The sequence below is a fragment of the Alosa pseudoharengus genome, unplaced genomic scaffold (assembly GCF_046254945.1).
Source record: "Alosa pseudoharengus isolate Yale_2024_CS ecotype anadromous, Long Island Sound unplaced genomic scaffold, YU_APseudo_1.1 YU_APseudo_1.1_scf_1, whole genome shotgun sequence".
NCBI classification, from domain to species: Eukaryota; Metazoa; Chordata; class Actinopteri; order Clupeiformes; family Clupeidae; genus Alosa; species Alosa pseudoharengus.
Genome location: NW_027468564.1, coordinates 12346624 through 12372461, shown reverse-complemented (window position 1 = coordinate 12372461; position 25838 = coordinate 12346624). Strand labels below are relative to the sequence as shown.

Below are 25838 nucleotides of genomic sequence, written 5' to 3'. Positions count from 1 at the left end.
TGCCCCGGGCAGTACCACAAGGGTTTTCTGAAAACATAAGTAGTCCTTATCCTGAACTATCTGTCAAAAATAAGCCCCGCCCCCTGAAACGTCATAAATCGCGTGTTTCGCCACGTGTTGTTTGTTATTGTTATTGTTTTGTGAGTCATGTGGCAGTCATGTGACTGGTGTCATACCCCTGGGCGGCCATATTGGATGTAAAGTCATGTGACAGTCATGTGTCTGGTGTCAAACAATGCCACGCCCCCCTTGGCATCCATATTGGATGTAGTGTCATGTGACAGTCATGTGACTGATGTCAAACCCCTGGGGGCCATATTGGCCCCCAAACCCCCATGTGTGTTTTGTGGATAATGGGTGGATCAGATAAACTTTGTAATAGTTGTATTATGTTTTGTGGTAAATGGGTATAAATACAAAGTGTGCTGTTAGGATGGCCGAGTGGTTAAGGCGTTGGACTTAAGATCCAATGGACATATGTCCTCGTGGGTTCGACCCCCACTCCTAGCAACTATATTAATGGTTGAGTGTAGTATGAAGCATACTTTTATTTATTGATAAGACCTAGAGATGTTGAGAGATATGGATTAAAAAATAATTTTTAAAAAAGTTTAAATTGGATACCATTTCGTTAGACGCTTTGGTTTAAAATATGTCAGCCAAATCCCATGTACTATAATTTTTAAAACTAGAATCATGAGGGGTCGTGTGTGTGACCAAATGGGTCTATGTCTGGAGGAGGGGTTGTGTCTATGCCTGGAGGAGGTGTTGGGCCCTGACATGTCTCTGAGTTTATTGTTTGAAGTCCCTTTCATGTGTCTTATCAAACAGTTGGCTAGTCTCAGGCGTGCTGTTTAACTGACTACAATCACAATGGTTAATTATGTATACTTGTATTGTGAGTCTATGATTCCCCCACGCTTTGTAGAGGAGGTGTTGGGTCCGGACATGTCTCTGAGTTTATTGTTTGAAGACCCTTTCATGTATGCACCATATAGAGGGCTAGACGCTGTCGTCCTGTTTAACTGATTACATACACATATGTCTCTGTGAGAACTGTATATGGCTAGTGACAACTGTATGCATGCACGTAGGGTCATTATAATAATGTGTTTTTGGTGTGCTAGGTAGCCATATGACTGCCATGATGTTGCTAACTACTCTGCATAGGGGGATGTAAACAGTTAGTGTATGGGGGGTTAGGATCAAACAATTAAACGGGATGATGGCCTGTACCGGAGACTTGCTGTCTGATATTGCTAACTACTATGCATGAGGGGATGTAAGCAGTTAGTGTATGGGTCTGAGGATCAAACAATTAAACGGGTGATGGGGGGGTACCGGGGACTTGCTGTCTTATATTGCTAACTACTATGCATGAGGGGATGTAAGCAGTTAGTGTATGGGGGTTAGGATCAAACAATTAAAACGTATTGGCAGGGGGTGGCGACTGTCTGGATCTGCATTTGTAATAAGACCTATGGCCTACAGTAGGCGGGGTGATGAGGGTCGTGGTCAATGTTCTGTTGACCAATTGAAGGCCTGGGGGGCCAAACCTACAAACTAATGTTATGACATATTACCAGCCTACATTTTGAATGGTCAGCCCCTAAGGTTTAAAAAGCCCAGTTAGAATATTCTGCCAGGAATTCATCAGTCTTCATCATTGACTTGTCTGTGGTCAGAAGATAGCCGTGCAGCATGGACCTCAGTACCTGTGAGTATGTATTTGTATTAAGATCTATTTACCCTTACGGTCAATGGTTGTCTATACTATACATGAAATACCTTAATTGCCATTAACACATATTTGTATTTGTTTTTGTTTTTAACAGTTTGTCAATCCTCGGTGGTTCATTGAATACATCTGGTGATCCCATAGCATCTGATGCTAGACCCGGACATCTAAGCCTACTTTGTAAGTGTCCCCAAGCTAAATATTACCTAGTGTGGAGATTTGTATTTGTTTTTTCCTGTTTCCTATTCTTTTTATTAGCGGGCTATTTGTTAACAATGTATTCTGTTTGTTTCTACATTTTCAGTGCATGGTGATATACTTGACAAGGCGGAGAGTGATTGTGCTTCAGAAGGTATGGTTTCCCCGGGGTTTACTGCTTGATATCCTGTCTGAAAAGTGTCTCTAAAAGTGTTTCTCTTTATATTTACACATTCAATATCCATTCTATTTCATAGCAGCGCCACCGGTTCTATCTGATGATAATCAGGTCATCAGAGTCTCCGACACAACAGAGTCTATTCTGCTTGGCGAACACGAATTGGACATACCGATTGGCGTGTCTGAAGTGGGAGAGGACGCGACGAGTAGGCCTACCCACACGGGGTCTGCAGACACTACAGCTGGGGTATCATCCGACGTCCTTATCTATCACAAAACAACTGAGAAGCGTCGTCATAGCGATGTTGAAGAAGATCTAACCGAAACTGAGGGCTCTGCTAAGCGGTTATATGTTAGCGTTCAAGAAACGATTGGTAAGTTGAAATACACCAATATCTGTTTATGATCAAATGAACCATGTGCTAAGCGCCCCCTAGTAATGCGTTCGCTATCATTTACAGATCTGACTACAACGGATTACGCGATAGGCCTTGGAGACGCATCTATCAACAACGGGGTTACTTTTTCAAAGGACTATCGACCTATTGTTAAGACTCAATCAGTGGATATCAACTGCGCGGATTTATGGACTGATACGCAACTTGAAGCATGGGATATTAATGGAGCGGATTTTGATGACATATCTGACTGGGATATACTAAACGCTGTGGAAGCCAACGAATCCTGTGAAGTTCATAAAAGGTCAGTTTTAACGGGTGCTGTTGACTCGGGGGAGGCTGTTCCCTCTGTAAGTAATGCCGTGTGTGATGTAAACTCAGGTCGCTATAAGTACACAGATGCAGAATCAGCCTTGGATACGGTTGTGTTGATGCTAGATGATGCTAAGCCAAAATGTGGTGAACGTTTAAATACACCCATGACTCATAGAGCCGCCGGGGTAGTAGATCCATGCGGCAGTGCGCTAGATCTGGTTGTTGGTGCTGTGAAAATTCTGCATGAGGTCTGCAGAGATAATCACGTAGCCACTAAGAATCATGCGAAGAATTTCGCAGTTGTTATGGATGGTATACAGAGCAGGGATGACCCTTTTATGTTGATCTAGACTTTGTTAAAACCCTATTATGATAGATTGTCTAAGGCCTTATTTGTTTTTGATTTGTAACCTATAGGTTTCTTTTTTTCTATTTCTGTTTTTTATTTTCTAATTATTTTTCTACTAGTTATGATTGGGCATGTGTGGTAGGCTATATATGCGTAATTTAGTTTTAAAAAGTCTTGAATAATTTGCTGAGTAATCACAGAGTAGCAATGACGCCCCCACATAAACGCGCTAGAGATGATGAACCGAACAGAGGGGGTGACGACAATGAGCCGCCTGATAAACGTACAAGAGATGGCTACCCTGACTGTGTTAACACTCTGCAAACAATGGTTGCTCAGCTTGAAAGCCTAGCTGCTAGATTCGTACAAAACATTGACCGGGACAATCCTATTATCAAGCGCATGAAGCAGAATTTGGAAACACATCGCAGGAGATGCATAGATTCCAACACCCCACAGCCAACCATTAGTCAGAGACCAATACATGACACTATTAACATCGACCATCCTTACATTCAGACAAATAATGTTACACATGGGCCACACCCATCAGATACACCAGCTGATGAGCCATCGCTGAACCCGATCACTAGTCAGAGGCCAATTCATGACCCTATTAACATTGACAATCCTAACATGCATGCAGCTAACGATACATATGTGCCGCCCTGTTCAGTTAGCGCACGAGGTGAGCCCTCAGTAAGCATGGATGTGTTAGCTGGAGGTTCTGGGGTGCAAACAGGCACTGGTGGTGATATGCATGACAGGGCTCCTACAGTAAGCATGGATGTGTTACCTGGTGGGGTGCAATCAGGCACTGGTGGTGATGTGCATGATAGGGCTCCTACAGCTATTTTACAAGACGAACCCACGGCGTGTGTGGATGTGACTCCTGGCAGTTCTGTTGTACAGCCCTGTGGAGGCGACAATGTTGGACATGACGTGGCCCATGATTACAATTTAGACCGTGATGCCATAGAACGCTTAGCGAATGAAGGAGGTGTTGTTGGTGATTACAGAGTTATAGCCAGGCCCCGTTTCAACAGTATGGAACTAAGTAGGCCGTTAAATTTTAGGGGATTGCGTGATACTGACATGGCTTCATACATAGAACACTGTTACGCTACCTTGAATGATATTGTGGATATCTCAAGGAGATTAGGTGGGGAAAATGCAGTTATCAACATTGTGTTAAGGGGTGAAAGTCTTACTACCGATGTACAGGCTAAATTGACAAATGAAGATGGTTATGCTTTGGACAGGTTGATTGAAGCTATTGAGAAAGTGTTACAGAGTAACACGATGCTCTTGGCCGATCAGAGTCTGGATCTCTTCGTCTCTATAGTGCGTAGTGGAAATGGTGGTGCTTATAGAAAACTCAAGGATTTGGCTCATGATGAGGTCATCAGGAAGAAAAAAATTTGTCTGTTCACACCTGTTAATGACTCAAACAATGCCTGTTTAGCTATTTGTCTGGCTCATTTTTTGAACCCCGATGCCACAGCCGATAGATTATTGGAGCTGGGGGCTGACATGCATGAGCATGCGGGGTTTACACCCCAGCAGCAAATAGGCTTTGCTGATGTGGCCGTGTTTGAGGACATGTACGATGTTAAAATCGTGGTCTTTTACCGAACCCCCATACATGAGCTGCTGACGTATCAGACTAGGGTGACACCCAACCCTAAGAAAACTGTTTATCTGTACCTCCATGACAATCATTACCACCGGATTTTGCGCCCCAATACATTCCTGGGGGAAGGTCACTTTTGTGGTTTTTGCTACCGTGGCTACAGTAATATACGTGATCACGCATGTAAATACAGCTGTGATGTATGCAACGATGTGAATTGCCACAAAAATAAAGGTCCATCAGTATACTGCCGTGATTGTATGCGGTACTGCAAATCACCTTATTGCCATTCCAGACACAAACAACCCGCGCCCACTGGGGTTATAGGTAGAACGGTGGCCCCATGTGAAGTCACTAAGTACTGCAATAAGTGTAACAGACGATATCATGTTAGCATGAATAAGAAAAACCCCCACAGATGCTCAGCCATGCGTTGTCCTCACTGTAAAGCCGAATTGGTACCTGGTGATGGCCATGGCTGTTTCATTCAACCCTTCAAGCCGGAAGAGACAGAGCCCAAGTATATCTTTTTCGATTTAGAAACACGATTTGAAAATGGTAAACACCAGGCTAATTTTGCTGCAGCCATGACTTTCAATGGGCAGTCTTTTGAGGCCGAGGGTAGTAGTTGTGTGTTTATGATGTTGAGACACTTCAGACGGTCTACATATAAGGGCTACACATGGATGGCCCACAATGCATCAGGGTTTGATAATATCATTATACTGGAGCATTTCACCAAGCTAGGGGTTACACCCAAAATAATCATGACTGGATGCAGATTGATTTTCATGTATGATGAGATCTTTAAACAGCGGTTCATTGACAGCTATTCGTTCATCCCCATGCGTTTGGCTAAGACAACTGCGGCCTTAAATCTGAAAACCGGTGATAAAGGGTACTTCCCACACAAATTTAACACAGCAGTGAACAACTGCTACAGGGGCCCCTATCCAGACCGTGAGTACTATGGGTACGACACCATGTCCAATAAAGACAGAGCTGACTTTGACACATGGTATAGCGAAGCATCCAAAGGCGTATTTGATTTTCAGAAGGAGTTACGATCTTATGGGGCTCACGATGTTGTGCTACTGAGGGACGCGTGCATGAAATACCGCGAGGCGTTCATGGGCTGTACTGGTGTAGACCCCTTCACTCAGACTACATTAGCATCCTGCTGCATGGCCGTCTACAAGGCGCGCTTCCTGCAAAGAGACACAATAGCACTCACACACAACAATGCCTATGTTAACCAACATAAGGCATACTCCAACTCCTCTATCCAATGGTTGGAATATGTGAATGATAGTAGAGATCTGGTTGTACAACATGCTTTGAAAGGTGGCGAGGTGCAAGTAGGTCAGTACTACCTCGACGGCTATTATGAAAAAGATGGTGTCAAATATGCACTCGAATTTAATGGCTGTTTTCATCACGGCCATGATTGCCGCTACAATCCAGACCATATACACCCCCTGTTAAATATCCCTTACGGTGATGTGAGGAGTCATTTTGATGATAAGGTGACATACCTTACCAAGACCAAAGGGTTTAGGGTCGAAGTGATGTGGGAATGCGAGTGGAACCAGGTTAAGCAGAGTGACCCTGATGTTAAGAGATTCATGGCCACATACATACACCCTGATCGTTTAAATCCTCGTGATTCTCTTAACGGTGGAAGAACAGATGCCTACAATCTTTACCGCAAAGCTGGTGAGGGTGAGAAAATTCACTACGTTGATTTCACATCCCTATACCCGGCATGTCAGAGCAAGTGTGAGTACCCCATCCACAACCCCCAGATCATAGTGGGAGATTTTCAGCCACTTGAAAATTATTACGGGTTGATCAAAGCTACAGTCTCTCCACCTAGGGGCTTACTACACCCTGTGCTGCCATACCGCTGCAATGGCAAATTGATGTTCCCCCTCTGCAGGACTTGTGCTGTAGAAGAGAATCAGACCAGCCCCTGTGAGCACAGTGATGATGAGCGCTCCATTTCGGGGTGTTGGGTTAGTCTTGAGCTGATGAAGGCTATTGAAAAGGGCTACATTGTTACCAAGGTTGATGAGGTCTGGCATTTTTCTCAGAGATCTGACACATTGTTTTCAGACTATGTGAAGACATTTCTCCAATACAAGCAGAAGGCTAGCGGCTACCCTGCCCATGCAGTGACTGATGAGGCTAAAGAGGCCTACATCGAGGACTATTATGAGAAGGAGGGGATTAGGCTGGATCCTGATAAGATCTGTTTGAACCCTGCCGTAAGGCAAATAAACAAGTTGCTGCTCAACAGTCTCTGGGGACGCTTCTCTATGAGAGAGAATTTGCCCACCACCGAAATGGTGAAAGACCCAGAGCAGTTTGCCCGATACATTTTTGGTTGTGAATATGATGTCACACACTTTTCATTTGTGTCTGATGATGTGGCCCTAGTCCAATGGCGACATGTTGAGGGGAGTTGTGTACAGACCTCAAACATTAATGTGTTTGTGGGTGCATTCACCACCGCTCATGCTCGCCTTAAATTGTACGAGCTTATGGACAAATTGGGTGACCGCTTATTGTACACAGATACTGATAGCGCTGTTTATGTCTCAAAGGATGGCGATTGGGAGCCGCCGCTGGGGCCCTATTTAGGGGATCTCACAAATGAGTTGGATGATGGTGACTACATCACAGAATTCTGCTCAGCCGGACCGAAGACTTATGGCTATCGCACAGCCCATGGTAAAACCTGTATGAAGGCGAAGGGCGTCACGCTTAATGCAGAGAATTCAAAACTGATCAGATTGGACACCCTCATTGACCTTGTTGATCATTATGTGACTGACAGAAATAGCACACGACACATACGGGCTCGAACTGATAACATTGTGCGTAACAAGAAACATCTCATTCTAAAAAACAAAACTGGTGAGAAGAGGTTCAGGGTTGTTTACAACAAGAGGGTGCTACTACCCGACTACACAACTAGGCCATACGGATACTAATGGGGTATATGTCTATCATGGATAAATATAACACCGGCTTAAAAGAGGCCCCTGTATACGATTTCAGACTACAGCATCCATTTTCTTGTGTGATAAGCGGGCCTTCTAATTCTGGCAAGACATTTTTTGTAAAACAGTTGATAGCCAATATCGACACCCTTATTAGTGATGCAATTGAAAATATAGTGTATATTTATGATTGTTGGCAGCCACTTTATGACGAATTGTTAAAGCTGAGAGATGTCAAATTTATTCAAGGAATACCTAACGCTCTAGATGATGATGAGTTATTACCCATATCAAAAACTAACCTGCTAATTATTGATGATGTAATGAAAGATGCCAGCAATAATACAGAAATAGAGAAGGTGTTCACACAGTATGTACATCACCGTAATCTTAGTGCCATTTACATGGTTCAGAATCTGTTCTTTCAGGGGAAATCTAGCAGAACAATCAGTTTGAACACTAATTATCTAATTGTTTTCAAAAACCCTAGAGATAACAACCAAATCAGTGTATTAGCGAGACAGATGTACCCCGGTAACACAAAATTCTTTCTTGAATCTTTTAAAAATGCCACTGAGAAACCCTACGGATATCTGTTGATTGACTATAAACCAAAAACCCCAGATTTGTACCGTCTCAGAACAGATTTGCTTTTGGAGCATCAGGCTGTCTACGTGCCAAAGAAAACAAACTGAGACACCGAAATGTCTGAGAGAATCGGTAGAAATTTACCTCTTTTAAAACGTTTACTTAAAGCTAAACCGCCCCAGAGACGTATCATTTTACATTCTGCGTCAGATGAGTTAATCTTAGCTCTCTGTGAGGTGACACTGAATATACTTAGGGGGACTATACCCTTAACAACCATACAATATAGAAAACTACGTAAAAATAAGATTTTGATAAAGTTGTTGGCTGACAAGAAAATTGGCATACGCAAAAAGAGGCTCACTATTAACCAGAAAGGCGGATTTCTGCTACCCCTCTTGAGTGTTGCTCTACCGTTCATAACCAGCCTGTTTACATCAAGACATAGTTAGAAATAATGGAGTATGCTGAGAAAATGTATCTGGTACCGCGAAGACAACTGGATCGTTTAAAAAATGATGTCGCTCCTACCCCGCTGCGCCAGTCTGTTGAAAACGAGTTGGAACTAGCTATGAAAGATGTTTTGGGTAAAACATATATGACCCCTCATGAGAAGGTCCAACATTATACGTCATTATTACAGAGATATTTGGCCCTGGTTAAACAGGGGAACCTTGAGACGAACACACTGACACTGAGTTTACCACAGCAGTCGTCACCCGATGATGTGCCGCAAAGTTTAGCTGTACAGCATACACCCCCCACTTTTGAGAACAATCAGGTAGTCTCTGAGGTTTTAAAAAATGTACCCCCGAGAAGCAAAAGGAATGCAGAGTATATATTAGCAAAAATGTACAACTCTCAAGGCATAGCATCATGGGACGATTCTGGGTCTTTTGTTTTTAATGGCACAACTATTCCAGGTACTCATGTGTTTGATCTGGTGAAAAGTGTCACAGGGTCACATGCTGCGAGTCATAGAAGGCGACCTCAAGGATGGCATGAATTTCTGAGGGCCATCGCTATACTAAACATCCCTCTTTCTACAATTCCAAATAGACTCGTTAAAGATTCAATCACAGCTCTGAAGGGAAATAGTGGACCTACTCATACACCGGTCAGAGCTTTAGAACCAGTAAATGCGGCGTCAGAATCCCCTGGTTTTTCAACGCCACAATTAGATGCATCATCTTGGCTACAATTTTAGAAAACTTGTAATGATTACTATGCATTGCTTATGTCTAATGTACACAGATGTTGTATTATTTGTAAATTGTCATTTTCTTTTTTTCCTGTTTCGTTTTTCTTATGTTTATAATGTTTTATAATGTTGTATGACTTTTAATACATGTATGACTTATAATGTGTGTGCGTGTTTCTAACCTAATGTTTTTCAATAAAAAACATCCAAGTCTGAAATATCATTTGACATGTTTATTTGATATTAAGTCATTTCAACACTTTTTTAGATACTTATCATTGATCTGTGCATGCTGTACACATGTGAATATATTACATGGGTATTTACACCCTTGTAATTTTTTCACAATTAATGACACCATATTATCATTTCTATTTAAATTTTCAGAATATTTAAGCATCACATCTTCATAGCATAACCCTCTCAACATATGATACAGAAAGAAAACACAATGTTGACCACATGTGATAGACGTAAAGTCTTGCACCTGCTGGTTTGAATATAGCAGACGTTTACCCATGTTTTTCAGAAATGTGCATATGCTTGGAGGAAATATATCACTATCTGGACGGTTCCCGAAGCTGTCGAAGAAACACACATCACCTTCTTCAGTTATGTACGTAGCCAGCCAGTGTTCACCAGGTTGGTCTGAATTATGTGTATTAATTATCACAGAGGCTGGTAAATGATACACGGGTGTTATAGGTAGTTGATCACAAGCCAATACACCTAGAAAATGTGCATTCCTGGATATATTATCCATAATAGTCGATAATTCAACAGTGTTCATGATCTTTCAGTAGTAGTCCATTAAAATCTGTCTTCGGTTAGACACCTCGATTATACTGTCAAATACGGCATACACAATCAAATTTATAGTATTCGGCAGCGGTTGTCTGAACCGTGCTTCCAAACGGATATTGCCTGACTTTATTAATGACAGATGCTGACCACACTCCTCGTCAGGCGTCAAATTAAAAGCAAAAATACTGTAACCGGCCAAGAAATCATGACGATTTATAACCATTGCTTTGTTTTTCAGATGTCTTCCCGTGGATAACACCAATTGGTAAAACTCACGTACGGCAGACGATTCATTAAATTTCGGCTGTAGCGGCTTAGACGGGTATTGTTGTCCATCTACATAAACGGCTAGGAATTCCAGATCATAATGTTTAAACGCATAAGGATTTTTACTGTATGATCCACTATGGGCATCATTATCGCACATCGCTAATATGATGGATTTTGGTAATGTCCCCAGAAATAGGTTTTCCTGATTAGCCACCCGCGTACCAGCGGGTATTGAGAAATTTTTTAGACAATACTCTATCAATAGGGTATTTAGCAGTGGCGGACTGCAATGCTTGCGCATGACCCAGTCTCACAGCCGGAGATACAGAAACTTTCTTCACAAAAAGACTTGCTGAAAGAATGTTGATTTTGTATGCTATAGCGTCGCTGCGCATTAAACAGAATTCATCCTTTGCTCTTGTTAATCTTATTTTGATATCAATTCCGTTTAACATCAATTTTTCTTGAAAAAAGATGTCACTGTGGATTGGAGCTAACAATTCTACAACATTACTCTCTTCAGAGAATGCAGCTCTCTTTGTGAGCCCCTCGTTGGCCCCTGCAGGATCCCCGACATCCATATGACCAGCTGTATCTTTGTAAAACAGCCCCGCAGAGAAAATGGACTCCAGGGCCTCACGGTCATAATTCAATAGACAATCTATAATACAGCGGTATGGATAGGTGTTTGAGCTCTGTGATATGAGTCGATCCCCCAGTGTTATGTCGACCTGAGAGAAGATTGAGCCGCCAGGGTAGTTAATCAAACCTACAGGCTGGTAGGTCCGCTCCGTTGGGTAAGGTGATTTTTAACCTTGTATACAATAAGGAATTATTCAAATCGATGTAATCCTGACCGCTGCCACCGACAAAAAACTCCAGGGGTCCTGTGTCTGACAGAGCTGATATGGGAGGTATCTCAACATAGGTGTTTTTCTCTATAGCCGTTTGAGTCATAGGCACTGTAAAAAGATCCAACTCAGATTTGACACACTCCGCCGACATGCCGTGTATCAGAGCCATGGTTAGAATATGTATTTACGCCTCTTTTTAGCAGGTCTACACCCCCGTTGTTTACTCTGCGCCTTCCTTTTCGACACTGATCTTTTCTTAGCCTTTACATTGTTTTTCTTTGTGTATCTTCCTCTTCTCACACCTGGTGGACGTTTCGTGTGTCTACGCTGCATTACTAACACCCCCGACCCCTCTTGACTGTTGTGGGCCTGCATGACGTTGCTCACCACATCACCGACAATATTTTTAGCAGCCGCTTTTAAATGCGGTTTAGCGATTCCAATACCTCTACGCAATAGAGGCATAGCCATTCTGTACAGACCTTTTAGGAGCGACCCCAAGCCAAATCCTCCATACATGACAGGGCCCCCAGCGAACCCGTCAATATGTCCACCCGCCTGGTTTTGATAATATGTAACATAACGATGTGGGTCCACGTAGGGATTAAATTCTTTCATTTTTAAATTCTTGGAAGTTGTTTTACTGGTCTGAAATGCAGTTTTGTAATCACTTTGCCGTACTTGAATGACACGTTGTAGTTCTGATCACTTTTCACCTCTATGGTAATGTCGTCGATGTGTGATTTAGACACACGTGCGTAGTGTGGTTTGTCGTAACCAATTGTGACTATATTTTTGGACTCACCCGTTATTTCTACACATCGCAGGAGTGGTACATAATAGTCACCTACAACTTGGTGGTCTATAATGTCTGTATAGACAAACAACGTATATTCCCCGCCATACAAATCAGCAATGTGGGGGGCGTATCTACCGACGCTCCCGGGGGGTACCGCGAATGGAGTCATATCTTCAAAACCTAGAATCCTGGCTAGCTTCCCTCGGAATGTTAGCGAAACATCACTTTCGGATGATGTCACATGGACTTTGTGAAGTAGTTCATCATAGGTAAACTGTATATGAGACCCGACACTATTGATTTCTGCTATGATATCAGCAATGCTATTGTAGAAAGCTTCACGAAGTTCACCAACAATAAGGATGTTAGTAGCTGTATCGGTAATTGTGAATTTTGAATGTTTTTTGTGAAATGGAACCCATGTTTTGGGATACATGAACTCAATTAAAGCGACCTCCCAAGCCCCCCTTAGTGTTAGTGTTTTTGCCAGCTTAGTTCTGTAGCTGGATATTCTATTGTCGGGATAAATATCGCGGCACGCATTGCTTGGTAAAGTCACATAAAACCCTTCGTCCTCCATGATGTCGCCGGTGTGAATAAGGACACGTATGTTGTGTTGTGATTTAAAAGATATTTTTTAAGCATCAACCACATCTTTTGCGGGGACCCATGAGTTAAATTTTGATGGCCAACCTAACCATTTTACCAATACCATACGTGTCCTACCCACTCTTTTGCTTTCCAAAATCTTTTCCACTTTGAAGGCCTTATCCCTGTTTATAAGTATTTTTTGTAACTCCACTTCATAAAAGGACCCTTCTAACATGTCTCCATCATAGTCTTTCAACCTGTAAACAGGAGGGTTTCGATGTACACATTCTGCTATGGTGAAAAACTCACGTGTGTAGTTTTCCTCATACCCCTTTGTGAATGCGCCTCTGACCTTAGATACTCTAACAAGCTCTCCTATTTTGTATTTGAACATAGATTTTTTGGCAGCTCCCGTCTTTACACCATACAGGTTTTTAAAGACCACATTTTCATTTTCTTTTGTCACATCCACAGGTCTCATTTTGATACTGCGATGATGGCTGTTATTATAAGATGATACCATATCAGGTAAGATGTCACAGTAGCGTTTAGAGTTGGCGGCTGTTAGATAACGCCACATTCTTGATTTAATAGTTCTGTTGAATCGCTCCACGACGCTAGCTTTTAATTCACTCCCGGTGGCGAAATGATGAATGTTGTTTTTATTCACAATCCTCTGGAAATGCTGATTAAAAAATTCTTTCCCACGGTCAGTTTGCAACTTTTGGGGTATACGACCCTCTTCTATGATTGATTCAAAAGCAGCGGCAACCGCCATCCCTGTTTTGTTTTTTAAAATACGCACCCAGGCGTATTTGCTAAAGACATCTATACACGTCAACATATATTTAGCATGGTCATTCTCCCTGGAGTATATGGACATGTCAACCAGATCCGCATGAAATTGTCTGTTGATACCATACACAATCACCCTATTCCTTTTGTAGTTGACACGCACAGGTTTATGAAGCGTATAGGCATCCTCCCCTGATAACCATTCAGCAACGTCCTTATCGGACAGATGTACCCCTGTTTTTTTAAAGGCCGCTTCTTTTAATCTAGTTATACCCCCATATGAACCCTCGCTTGAAGGTGTGTAGTAGATTGTATTTAGAACCTCCTCCATGACTCCTGCCATACAACTAATGACAGACCATGATGTGCGTTCACAATCTTTTATTTCACAAGCAGACTTACATATCCAACATGGGTAGAGAATCAAGGTAGTTTAAAAATTTAACACACACATCAAAGTTCTTAGCAACCAGAAATTCCACTAGGCTATTCACAACCGCATAGACATCCACAGACTCATTTTTGCTTTGTTTGATGACACATACATCAGTTACATATGTACAGAGAGCTATGATATGCCCGATCTTGAAAAACCCCTGCTGAATCATACACATGTTCTCTAAAATTTCATGCACTGTTACATGATACGCCTTGTTAATGGAGGATCCCATATTCAGCAGATCGGACCATTCTTCAGACAATGATCTAGCAAGCATCATTTGATTTTTTAAGGCTTTAAAATGATGGTATGGTACAGCAATATCAGTAGCATAACATGTAGATACGTCTGCTATGACATTACACAGTAAGGCTGTTAGCTCATATTTCACACGCTCTTTTGGTGGGCCTGAACCACAGCACCAATTCCCCATTACCGCTAAATGTCCCAATACGTCAGAGTTTCAAGAATAATGTTTGTATCACAATCCTGTATGTGATTTTCCTTGAAAGTGTGTAAAGTGTGTAAAGATGTATGGCTCTCCTGTTAATTCGTAGACGATGGCTTCTACTGACCCCCACATTTTTTGAGGATGGGTCTGATAGCCGTAATGTCCCAGTAGATGATTCACGCTTTGTAGCAGTGGTCTTTTGTATAGCCGTCGTTTTATATCCGCAACATTTGTTTGAAAATAGTACGCATCCGGTTCAAAGAGGCAAGAATGTTGAATCTGGCTGGGGTGGTTTACTTGACATCCAAAACAGTCCTCCTGTAACTTCTGGGTGATGAGGTGTTGTAGCGTCATACACACACAGGCCTTGATAAGTCCAAGAGGTAGCTCTGCCAAACAACCAACAAGGTCTTCACCAGTAGCTTTAGAAGTCCCGGTTCCATCTGCTGATGATACAGGGTTTAATGACACACCAAGCTCTAAGTCTTCTGAACAATCCATCATTTCCACCCCACCACAGGTATTTTGAAGGTATACACACGTATCAGTCATCTTAACATCTGTTGCAGGCATCACGACAGTTCTGAACGTCTCGATGATCCGGGTTGGTGTGATCGTATACAGACATTAACCATTCAATGGGTGTAGTCTGGAGGGCTGAGACTTCTCCACTACCCAATCATGTGGGACTTCTCCTTTATCTTCAGAGCCGTTTTTGTTACCGGTAGGAGCTACACCCACAGGTGTGTCATCAACCTCAAGATCACATTTTCTAACATCCTCTTTATCATCCGCCCAAGTTAGCATCGCAAATCTCTCGCACAAGTAATCCATGCCATAATGTATCATTTCTTGTTCAATTACTGTGTCCTCTTGAAAAAACATACTTCTTGAACTTTGATCCGCACCATCAGGCCCTACATACGCTTCCGCCATTTCAACTTCATCCACATATAGAGACATTGTATGATGTTCACAACAGCTCTGAGAGTAAAGGAACCCTTTGTATGAACACCTCTTTTTAAGCTTCATGAACGAGGGGGCACTGATTCCGGAGCTGCTTCTTTACATTGGTTGGCCAGTTCCAGATCATCTTGGTTCGTCTGGAAAAGACACGCCTTGACGTCCTGGTATCTATCCAAACCTGCACTCCATTTGAACAATCTATCAACCTTTCTGAAAACATCACTTAGAACATGTCGGTCTCTCCAAAGATACTCCACTTTAGGTGTATATACGCATTCACGCAATTCTTCTTCATTATAGTATGAGGGTCTTCTGAATGCGCCGCTAGACAGGCGAATGAGATCCTGCTGGCAGTCAGCACACACATGGTAAGACTTGACATAGGCTGGACTATTCCAGGTTGTTGTGTACCGACTGTCCATAGTAGGCTGTACAATATCCATCCAAGAGTCCCTAAACATCACCCAATCGGCATCACAAAATGAAATGTGTGACATATCGTCTGAAAACACCAACTCCGGAGATGCCAAAGCGTATAGCTTCACACTGCGATCTTCCTTGTCAAAAACATAGCCTCCTATGCGACCATCATTCAGCAGCCATTGGTATTCCACGCCATCATTAGGTTTACTCAGAAAATTAACAAAAGTTTCAGGTCTCCTCCTCTGCGGTGCATAAGTCATTTCAGGATTCGATAGCTTGGCGCTAACAGGCGTGAGCGTAATCCGTCTCTTTGATTTTCCCGATTCAATCATGTCTGCCATGGTAAGTTCTGTTCAAAACCACTGCTAGCAATGATAGCTATACATCGCACACAGCTTTTATAATCTCAATCCTAGAGACAGGCCGGGGCAAAACACACCCACTACAAAAGGGTTTATAGATAGCCAGCTGTCTGCATACAGACGTCACTACTCATAAACAGCTCATTTACAATGTTATCAACACTAGTGTACGTAGGTAGTAGGCCGACCCCCCGCATGAATGGGTTCACAAACATTACACTCAGTGACAAGCCCGGACAAAACACCACCCCTACAAAGTAGAGGGGGGGTCATAGACATACATCCCGGTCACCTACGACCACCATGAATTCGCTTATAAGGGTTATATTACATTGCATACCATTAAAGCCCGTCAGCCGAAATAGCTCAGTTGGGAGAGCGTTAGATTGAAGATCTAGAGGCCCCTGGTTCGAATCCGGGTTCCGGCAACACCATTTTCTTTTTTTTTTTTTTTTTTCTTTGTTTTTTTTTTTTTGTATTTATACCCATTTACCACAAAACATAATACAACTATTACAAAGTTTATCTGATCCACCCATTATCCACAAAACACACATGGGGGTTTGGGGGCCAATATGGCCCCCAGGGGTTTGACATCAGTCACATGACTGTCACATGACACTACATCCAATATGGATGCCAAGGGGGGCGTGGCATTGTTTGACACCAGACACATGACTGTCACATGACTTTACATCCAATATGGCCGCCCAGGGGTATGACACCAGTCACATGACTGCCACATGACTCACAAAACAATAACAATAACAAACAACACGTGGCGAAAACCACATGGCTAATTTGCATAAAAAAGAGGCGTGGCTAACACGTGATTTATGACGTTTCAGGGGGCGGGGCTTATTTTTGACAGATAGTTCAGGATAAGGACTACTAACATACTAAAAATTGTCAATGTCTACCAGAATTTTATATCTAAGCCTCTGTAGCACCTAGACATAAAAAGCATGCTGCGCTACGCAGCATCCAGCGGGAGGGTCAATGATGCGCTACGCAGCATCCAGCAGGAGGGTCAATGTTGCGTCATGCAGCATCCAACGCGAATGGGTTAAAATAGGGTCATAAGTATTGGCACCCCTATGTTACATTCCCATAGAGGCAGGCAGATTTTTATTTTTAAAGGCCAGTTATTTCAAGGATCCAGGATATGCATCCTGATACAGTTCCCTTGGCCTTTGGATTTAAAATAGCTCCACATCATCACATACCTTCACCATAGAGATTGGCATGGTTTTATTTCAGTTAGCCTATTTTGATTTGCATTGAGCTCAATGAGCATCAATCCATAGTGTCTATTTGTTTACAAATGTACATACTGTAATTACACTTATACATAGCCATATTCTACTGCTCTTCATCCTGCACATACTTATTCGTAATACTATTATAATGTTACGTCATTTTATTGCCCACACTGTGAAAATAAAATGAAGAACAATAACTTCAATTTTAAGATTCTCCAATTTCTCTTGCAACCTGAAATACAAACTGTATTTTGCAGACTTCTCAAGATATAGTAGGGAACATGTCCAAATGTTTAACACACCTACTATTTTTTGATTTTTTTTTTGTATTTTGACTATTTATGTGTTGTAGATCAAAACTGAAGGTCAAAATTATGAAATAGCACACATGTATTAAGTACAGAAAGCTACATGTTTCCTCAAAACAAGCTTTCTTTGGCTCTTCAAAGCAGCCAACTTTTGCTGTGATGAGAGATTTCCACACTCCCACTTGGAACACTACAACTAACATACACACTGAATGGTTTTCCAACAGTCCTGAGTTCCTATACATGCTGAACACTACAACTAACGTACACACTGAATGGTTTTCCAACAGTCCTGAGTTCCTATACATGCTGAACACTACAACTAACGTACACACTGGGAATGGTTATCCAACAGTCCTGAGTTCCTGTACATGTTGAACACTACAACTAACGTAGACACTGGGAATGGCTTTCCAACAGTCCTGAGTTCCTAACCTAACATGTGCTTCAAGTTACAGAGAAATATTGCCAATATTTTTATACACACACACACAAACACGTATGACATTCTATAGCATGAAGACTAGAGTCACGATCTTACTGTCCAGTAGAAGAGTCTCCTCCTGTAAAGTTGATGGGTTTAACCATGGAATCATCACTCTTCATGGACACACGGGTGGGTGTAGGGGAGGGAGGCCTCCTGTTAGAGCTAGTGCCCCCCATCCTAGAGAAAAAGAGGAGAGCTTCCATCAGGAGAACATTCCTGTCTCTACTCGACCTAGACCTTTCCTAGACCTTGGAAACAAAATTCAAACATTATATGTGAACCAAACCTTCTGTGAACAAGATGTACCATGTTTGTGTTGTAATGCTAAAATTGCTTGTAATGTTCAGTATGGGCAATAAAGTTAAAAAAAAAGAACAAGATGTACCGCAGAGCGGTACAAAATATGACCGCCGCCCAGTCCAGCACATTTTTTTCCACAAAAATAAGTTATGTTACGTTCCTTTTTTGTGTTTGTAATTGAGTGTGTGCAGAGTGTGTGGTTGTTTTTGTGTATATGTGTGCTTCTGTGTGTGTGTTTTTTTGTGTGTGTGTTTGTGTATGTAGGTTTGTTTGTATGTGTGGGTGCATGTGTGTGAGGGTGTGTGTGTGTGTGTGTATGTGTAGCGTGCTATTCAACCACTTTACCAATAACCTAGCCCATCTGTTACAATAATGCATACAGAACTGGTTCCTTCCTTCAAAATACTGTACAGGACTAGTGAATCACCATAATTTAACAATGTTAACAAACATCAAATGTAAAGTATTTAGCCAGAAAATCAGGGAACCACCTACTCTTTGCGATAAGTGCCATGGGATCTTTAACAACCATGGTGATTCAGGACCTCAATTTAACATTCATGCAAAGGAAAACGTCTCCTGCAGTACAGTGTCCCTGTCACTGCAATAGAACATTGGGATTGATATTTGTTTGGTGGCTTTTGGCCACAGGGAAGAGTGCCACTTACTGGCCAGCCACCAACACCACTTCCAGCAGGAACCTACTCTTCCAAGAAGGTTTCTTATCCATGTACTAACTAAGCCTGCTTAGCTTAATTCAGCAAAGTCAGGGTATCTGCTGGTCTGGCTGCTGGTTAAAAACAAAAGGTGAAAGGCATATAGGATTCTAACTGTCTCAATGAATTGTATTATGCACACTCAATTCTCACTGATACTGTATCTGCTAGACAACAAGTACCAAAACATGATTAGTTCATAGTTTTCACATGTAAAATACATTTGATACAACCCCACCCCATCTTGCCTGTTCATAATTTCTGAGAAATTCTTGAATTGTGTGCATGTGTGCGTGTACGTGTTTATGTGTGTGTGTGTGTGTGTGTGTGTTCGTGCATGTGCTTGTGGGTGTGCCTCTGTGTGTGCCTGTGTGTGTGTATGTGTCATACGTATAATTACTGTGAATGTATGTGTGTGTGTGTGTGTGTGAATATCTGTTTATGCACATGTGTGCATATGGAATGGGTTAACATGACCCCTGGAGGCAAACATACGCAAACAATTGGTCATCCTAGGCCCTACGGTTCTCTAGCCTGGCTAACGTCAGACCTCATCTCATTGAAATGGGGTCTGGGAACTAGACATTCATTTTCTCGTATTTGAAACGTGGTTTACGAATGCCCAGAGCCGTTTATTGGGCGCTACGAATGTCTATCAAATGTGTCTGTACGTAGCTCATAACGGTTTTGGTGTGTCATCATGTTTTTGACACAATGAGCCAAGTTTAGCAAAAAGTGTTCAAGCAATGGGCAAAAACTGTAAAAAATAGATGTGCAAAATAAGAAAATAAACTTTTTGCCGGGTGGAAAACGAGTTTTATGCCATGCGCCAGGGTGCAAAATAGGGGCCTAACGGTGCCCTGTCAAACAGAACCATTTTTACTTGTACTTTTTTGAAATATGTTAGGTCCATAGGTGTTTGTGCTATGTCGTGAATGTGAAAATTAACAGCTACTTCCTCTGTCAGCTCTAGCCACTGAAAAGAAATAAGCAGAGAAATCAGGCCAATTTAGATAGATAGATAGATAGATAGATAGATAGATAGATAGATACTTTATTGATCCCCAGGGGAAATTCAAGATTTCAATTTCGTATTCAATTTTGTAAAAGCTGTTCAGTTTGACGTGGAATTGATTGAGCTCATTACTATTCATGAGCTCGCCCAGTTGAGACCGTGCCCACAGAATTCGTCTAGCTCAGTGACAGTTTTCGTAAGCAAGGATGGCTGAGTAACGGGCTTGTGCGCTATGCACGAATAGAACTTCAACAATGCATTTTGCCCAAAGACCCAGAGATGAGGATCAAATGGCTTCAGTTTATTTTTTTGGACAATGCAACAGGCTTTGCAAAAAGGTTGCTGTTGAAGCCTGGAGCAGTAGGCTAGCATCGCGGCAGTCTACAACCAAGGAACTCAAGGAAGTGTTACAGTATGTTATCATACATCCCAAGTCCAAGACAGAGAGCATCCTGATTGGCCTTTTTCCCTAAATCAACCAATTAGTTTTCAGTGTAGGTGGGCTTTTATCTGTTTTCTCCCGAGCTTTATCAGTTCAGTAAGAACAGGAACGTCATGGCAGAGGCAGAATGCCCCCAAAAAGGAACATTTAAGATCCATTTCACATCAGACTACACAAAATTGTATCATTGTCTCATAAGAGTTCAAAATAACGATAGCCTCACATGCTGCACTGTTTGTAACAGTGACTTTAGCATTGCCTGTGGCGGGTTAAATGATTGCAAAAGTCATGTTGAGGTGAGTTTAACAAGTGTCATTTCATGTGCATATTATTCAGGACTATCCTAGATGGCTATTTGCCAAGGCTACATAAAGACCAAACTACCAAAATCTACATATTTTATTATCATCACAATTTCTAACTATAGGCCTTCCTTATTTCGTGTGCTGAGTAGACAATTAATTAACAAACATAGGCTAGGCCTATTCATCACTATTTCAGTATCTAAGAAGGCTAAAGAAATGTTTTATATTTATTTATTTATTTTGGGGAGGAGGGGTACCTCCCTCAAATGGCTTTTTGCAGGTTGGGATGTCTGTGTTATACAGGTTTAATGCACTTGCTAGCAGGTTTTATGCACATTTGGACAATGGTAGCACTCGCTAGCCAAGCTAAGTTCATGCCATGAAGCTAAAATTAGTTGATAACGGCTGTCATGTTATGGACAAAACTTACTAGCCAATCATAGTCAAGCAGCTTAGCTCGTTGAATATAACAAGGTAACCAAGGCATGTTTTCCACAAAAAATGTTACAGAGACCATGGTAAAACTTCCGACATTACCACAAAGTAATGAAATACGTGTGGCAGGGCATCTTTAAAAGAACGGCTTGTTCAATCGCCAGTCTTCGGTTATGCAAATTTCAGTTGTTCCTTTATCTTAGAGATGGATGCAAGCCATGCAGGATTGGGGGCAGTTCTGTCACAGTAGAAGGATGGGTTATGGCAGCGGTCCCCAACCACCGGGCCGCGGACCGGTACCGGGCCGCGGGACATTCCTAACCGGGCCGTAGCCTACGACATGAGTTTTTAAAAAAATGCATGCAAACTAAATTAAATTTCATTCGCAATAATGTCACATTTTTACATGGCATAGGCCTATATGCAGTTGTTTAATTGCACGCATGTTTGCATTTTGCAAGGTCTATTTTCTTACGTCTGTCTGTCCTGCCTTCAACACTTTTACATATTGCCTTCAGCGCTGCGCAGCCTCAGGTCAGCTCACTTCACCTTCTTAGCGAACGGTAGTGTCACACGAAGTTAGCTAAACTGCTAGAATGAGCAACAAAAAACAAGCATCACTGGCCAGAGTGTTTGAGTTGCGAGAGCCGCTGCAGAGATTTCTTACAGAAAAAGTCACCGTTAGCTGAACATTTTAGTGATGAGGACTGGGTGTCAAAACTCGCTTACCTGTGTGATATATTCGGGTTGCTTAATGACCTCAACCTGTCACTCCAGGGGAGAATGACGACTGTCTTTAAACTGGCAGAAAGTCGCTGCATTTAAAGCCAAGCTTGATTTGTGGGGACGACGAGTGGACCGGGGTGTATTTGATATGTTCCAAACAGTAGTGGGGGTTTTGGGAGAGACTGAGGCAGGGCCCTTTCTCTCGCAGCTGGTGCGCGATCACCTTGTTGCGCTTTCAAATGAGTTTGAGCGTTACTTCCCATCCTCCAAAGATCCACGGCAAACCAATGAGTGGGTCCGCAACCCATTTGTCAATATCCCGAATAGTCCTAACTTGTCAGCGCAGGAGGAAGAGCAGTTGATCGAAATTGCAAATGACGGTGGTCTTAAGAGTGTGTATAAGGAAACCTCTCTGGCGGGTTTTTGGATCGATCAAAACCAAAGCAGAATATCCCGAGATAGCCGTAAAAGCGCTGAAAACGTTGCTACCATTTCCCACCAAGTATCTATGCGAGGCCGGGTTTTCGGCAATGACTGCAACTAAGACCAAATTTTGCAATCGACTGGACATTTCAAACACACTGAGGGTGTCACTGTCTTCCATCACCCCCAGATGGAACCTTCTTGTTGCAGGGAAACAAGCACAGGGCTCCCATTGATTATATTCGTAATGCACGTTATGTTTTGTTCCCATATTTTTGTTAAGCATGTTCACACTTATAGATGTAGCTTCAAGTTGTTCAATATTCATAGTATTCATATTGTTCAATTTTCACTTCTTCAAGTTCACGTTTTTCACATGTTTAAGAGATCGTTGCCTTCACTGTTCATACATAACTGGAGCTAGTTCTTTTCAAGTAATGCATGCACAACACATATGGAACATGGAACCCCCGACCCCATCCCCCCCCGCCGGTCCGTGAAAAAAAAATAGGAAACAAACCGGTCCATGGTACATAAAAGGTTGGGGACCCCTGGGTTACGGCGACCAATAGCCTTTCCCAGCCAAGTGAGAGGGACAAGTCAAATTATAGTGCCATGAAACTCGAACTCCTTGCAGTCAAATGGGCAATCACGGAAAAAAAAATTGTGAGTATTTCCTGGGCAACAAGTTCACCGTGTACACCAACAAAAATCCCCTCCAATACCTGCAGTCAGCAAAACTGGGGGCTCTGGAAAAGTGCTGGGTTTCTCAGCTTGCCTTCTTTGATTACAACATCAAATATTGCCCTTTCTAGGCTTCTCAACAGCCCCACTAATACTTTGCGATCTGTGTCACATGGCCTGGATGTCCCCCTGCCGATTGCCATAGCCAAGATGCAAGCCTCGAGTGCATTTATCCAAGAGTCTTGGGTGGCAGAATCTTGTATGGTGGACACCATCCCTGATCGAACCAAGAGAGACCTGAAAGTCCTGCAAGGGACTGATCCCTGTATTTCCAGATTACTGTGGTTTTGGCAACAGGGAAAACCCAGGGAAGTCCAGCAGCTGATAAAGCAGTGGTCCCAGATATAGGAAGTGGATGGGACCTTGTACCCAGCGATCCAGGCTCCTCCTTCCAGGGATCCAGTGCTGTAGCTTTTACTGCCCAAGGTGTTGCGAGTCGAAGTGCTCACTAACTTACACAACAACCATGGCCATCAGGGGGTGGACAGGACCACAGATCTGATGCGCCAGAGGTGGTACTGGCCCCAGATGTGGCATGAGGTGCAAAAGTGGTGTACTGAGTGTGAGTGCTGTGTGGTTGCTAAAGCGAGACAACCCAAAGCCAGAACCCTCATGGGAAATCTGTTAGCCACTAAGCCCTTGGAGATAATCTCCATTGACTACTCTCTTGGATCAGGCTGGCACAGGACAAGTGAATGTCACAGTTTTCTCAAAGTTTACCGAGGCTTTTCTCACTGTAAAATTCTGGGGTATTCTTACTATATTCTGATATGTTCATACAGTGGGCATTGCTTTCAAATGGCCACTTCAGTCGCGCATTACGAGGCGTGAAGCTGCGTGAAGCTTTAGTACCACTTTCAGCCACTGTGCGTCGCTCTCACTGTACATCGCTCTGCCTGCTGCCCCTTCTGAAAAAGCTCGATTTACCTCGATTTAGGCTACTTGGGTATGGCTTAAGGCTTGACTACACGGTGGTAACGGAAATCGAAATTTGCTGTCTACATTATTGTCAGTGTTGGGTTAACGCAACTACACAAATCAAAACAGTGGTGTGATAATTGAGCCAGTAGAGAAATAACTGTTCAGAATTAATCTGTAGCCTTGGGTAGGCTTCTGCGACGTTTTTAACAGGCTACGCTATAGAGGCTTAGACAACTATGACCCACGTTTTGGTTTCGTAAATTAATTTGCCCTACTTCTTGACTGCAATGTAGTCAATTGACTGCTTGACATGTCATTTTTATTTTTCTGTACAATAAACAAATACATCTGCTTTATGCCGCAGAATTACATTCATATTTGGAACTTATATAGTCCAATGCATCATTACACTACATTAGTGTTTCCCAAAACCATAGTAGCAACGAACGTTCGCAACCACTATCGTAAAGTTGTGTAGTTACAATGATGCCAGTTATTTGTTTGCAAATTAATAATTATAAATATATTTAGGTTTCTAATTGATATTTACACTTCTAACCACCATACATCCATATTTTAAAATGCCCAAGGCAGAAAATACATAAATTAGTCAATTTGCAGCCATGTGCACGTAAGTAAAAGTCACACACCTGCAGATAATAATAAGGTGGTGCGCACTTTTTGACGAGTCAGCTGAGAATATGTAGCCTTTGATTTTCATGGAGGGGGGGGGGGGGGGTCCTTGTTAGTTTACGCAAACCAAGCCAAGAAAGCTGATTCTGATTTTGATAATATGATCTGCACAAAAGATAAACTTAGGTAAACAACAATGTCAATATTGTTGTCAAAATCTTAACCCAGATTCGAACTCTTGGACAGGGGACTGGTAACTGCTGCGGCTGTCATCTGCCGGCCTTAACGCAATGCGCCACAGAAGTATGTGCAGGTGCCCGTTCACGTGCTACTAAACGTCATTAACCACCTTAGTCCAGACTACTGAAGTTTGGAAACTATCATGGTCCAAACTTACAGTACTATGTAAGTACGACAGTTTTGGGAAACAGTCGTAACTTACATGTTGGTTAGTTGAACGATGCATCCTGTTAGTAAAAAGCTAACCTCCGTAGTTGTACGGGAAAAGCACCCCAGATCAGCTTGTAGGCCATTAGCAAACTGTTTATTTTATTTTATGAAGCCTACACAGTAGATCACATGCCACATTCTCACTTTCAATAGACAGATGCAATAGCCATTGGTCAAGTATTGAGTATTAAGATAGTATGAAGTACTTTTTGTATAGGGTACTATCATAAAAATTCGTTAAAACAAATAGCATTTTGCAACTTGACAAAACACTGGATTAAATATCATAGGCACAGGAGAAAACTTGAGCAT

The 25838-nt window shown here is 42.3% G+C and overlaps 2 long non-coding RNA genes and 2 other non-coding genes across 4 annotated transcripts; all 4 read left to right on the top strand.

Annotated features, from left to right (window-relative positions):
* The first annotated feature begins 427 nt into the window (after positions 1-427).
* Positions 428-510, top strand: trnal-uaa (transfer RNA leucine (anticodon UAA)). Its single transcript has one exon. It is a non-coding gene; the product is annotated as a tRNA-Leu (tRNA).
* A 1375-nt stretch (positions 511-1885) lies between these two features.
* Positions 1886-2357, top strand: LOC143137741 (uncharacterized). Its single transcript, XR_012990079.1, has 3 exons — positions 1886-1918; positions 2043-2090; positions 2194-2357. It is a non-coding gene; the product is annotated as an uncharacterized LOC143137741 (long non-coding RNA).
* A 55-nt stretch (positions 2358-2412) lies between these two features.
* Positions 2413-10763, top strand: LOC143137735 (uncharacterized). Its single transcript, XR_012990078.1, has 3 exons — positions 2413-2818; positions 10135-10247; positions 10648-10763. It is a non-coding gene; the product is annotated as an uncharacterized LOC143137735 (long non-coding RNA).
* Positions 10764-16714: 5951 nt separating this feature from the next.
* trnaf-gaa (transfer RNA phenylalanine (anticodon GAA)) lies at positions 16715-16787 on the top strand. The gene has a single exon. It is a non-coding gene; the product is annotated as a tRNA-Phe (tRNA).
* The last annotated feature ends 9051 nt before the right edge of the window (positions 16788-25838 follow it).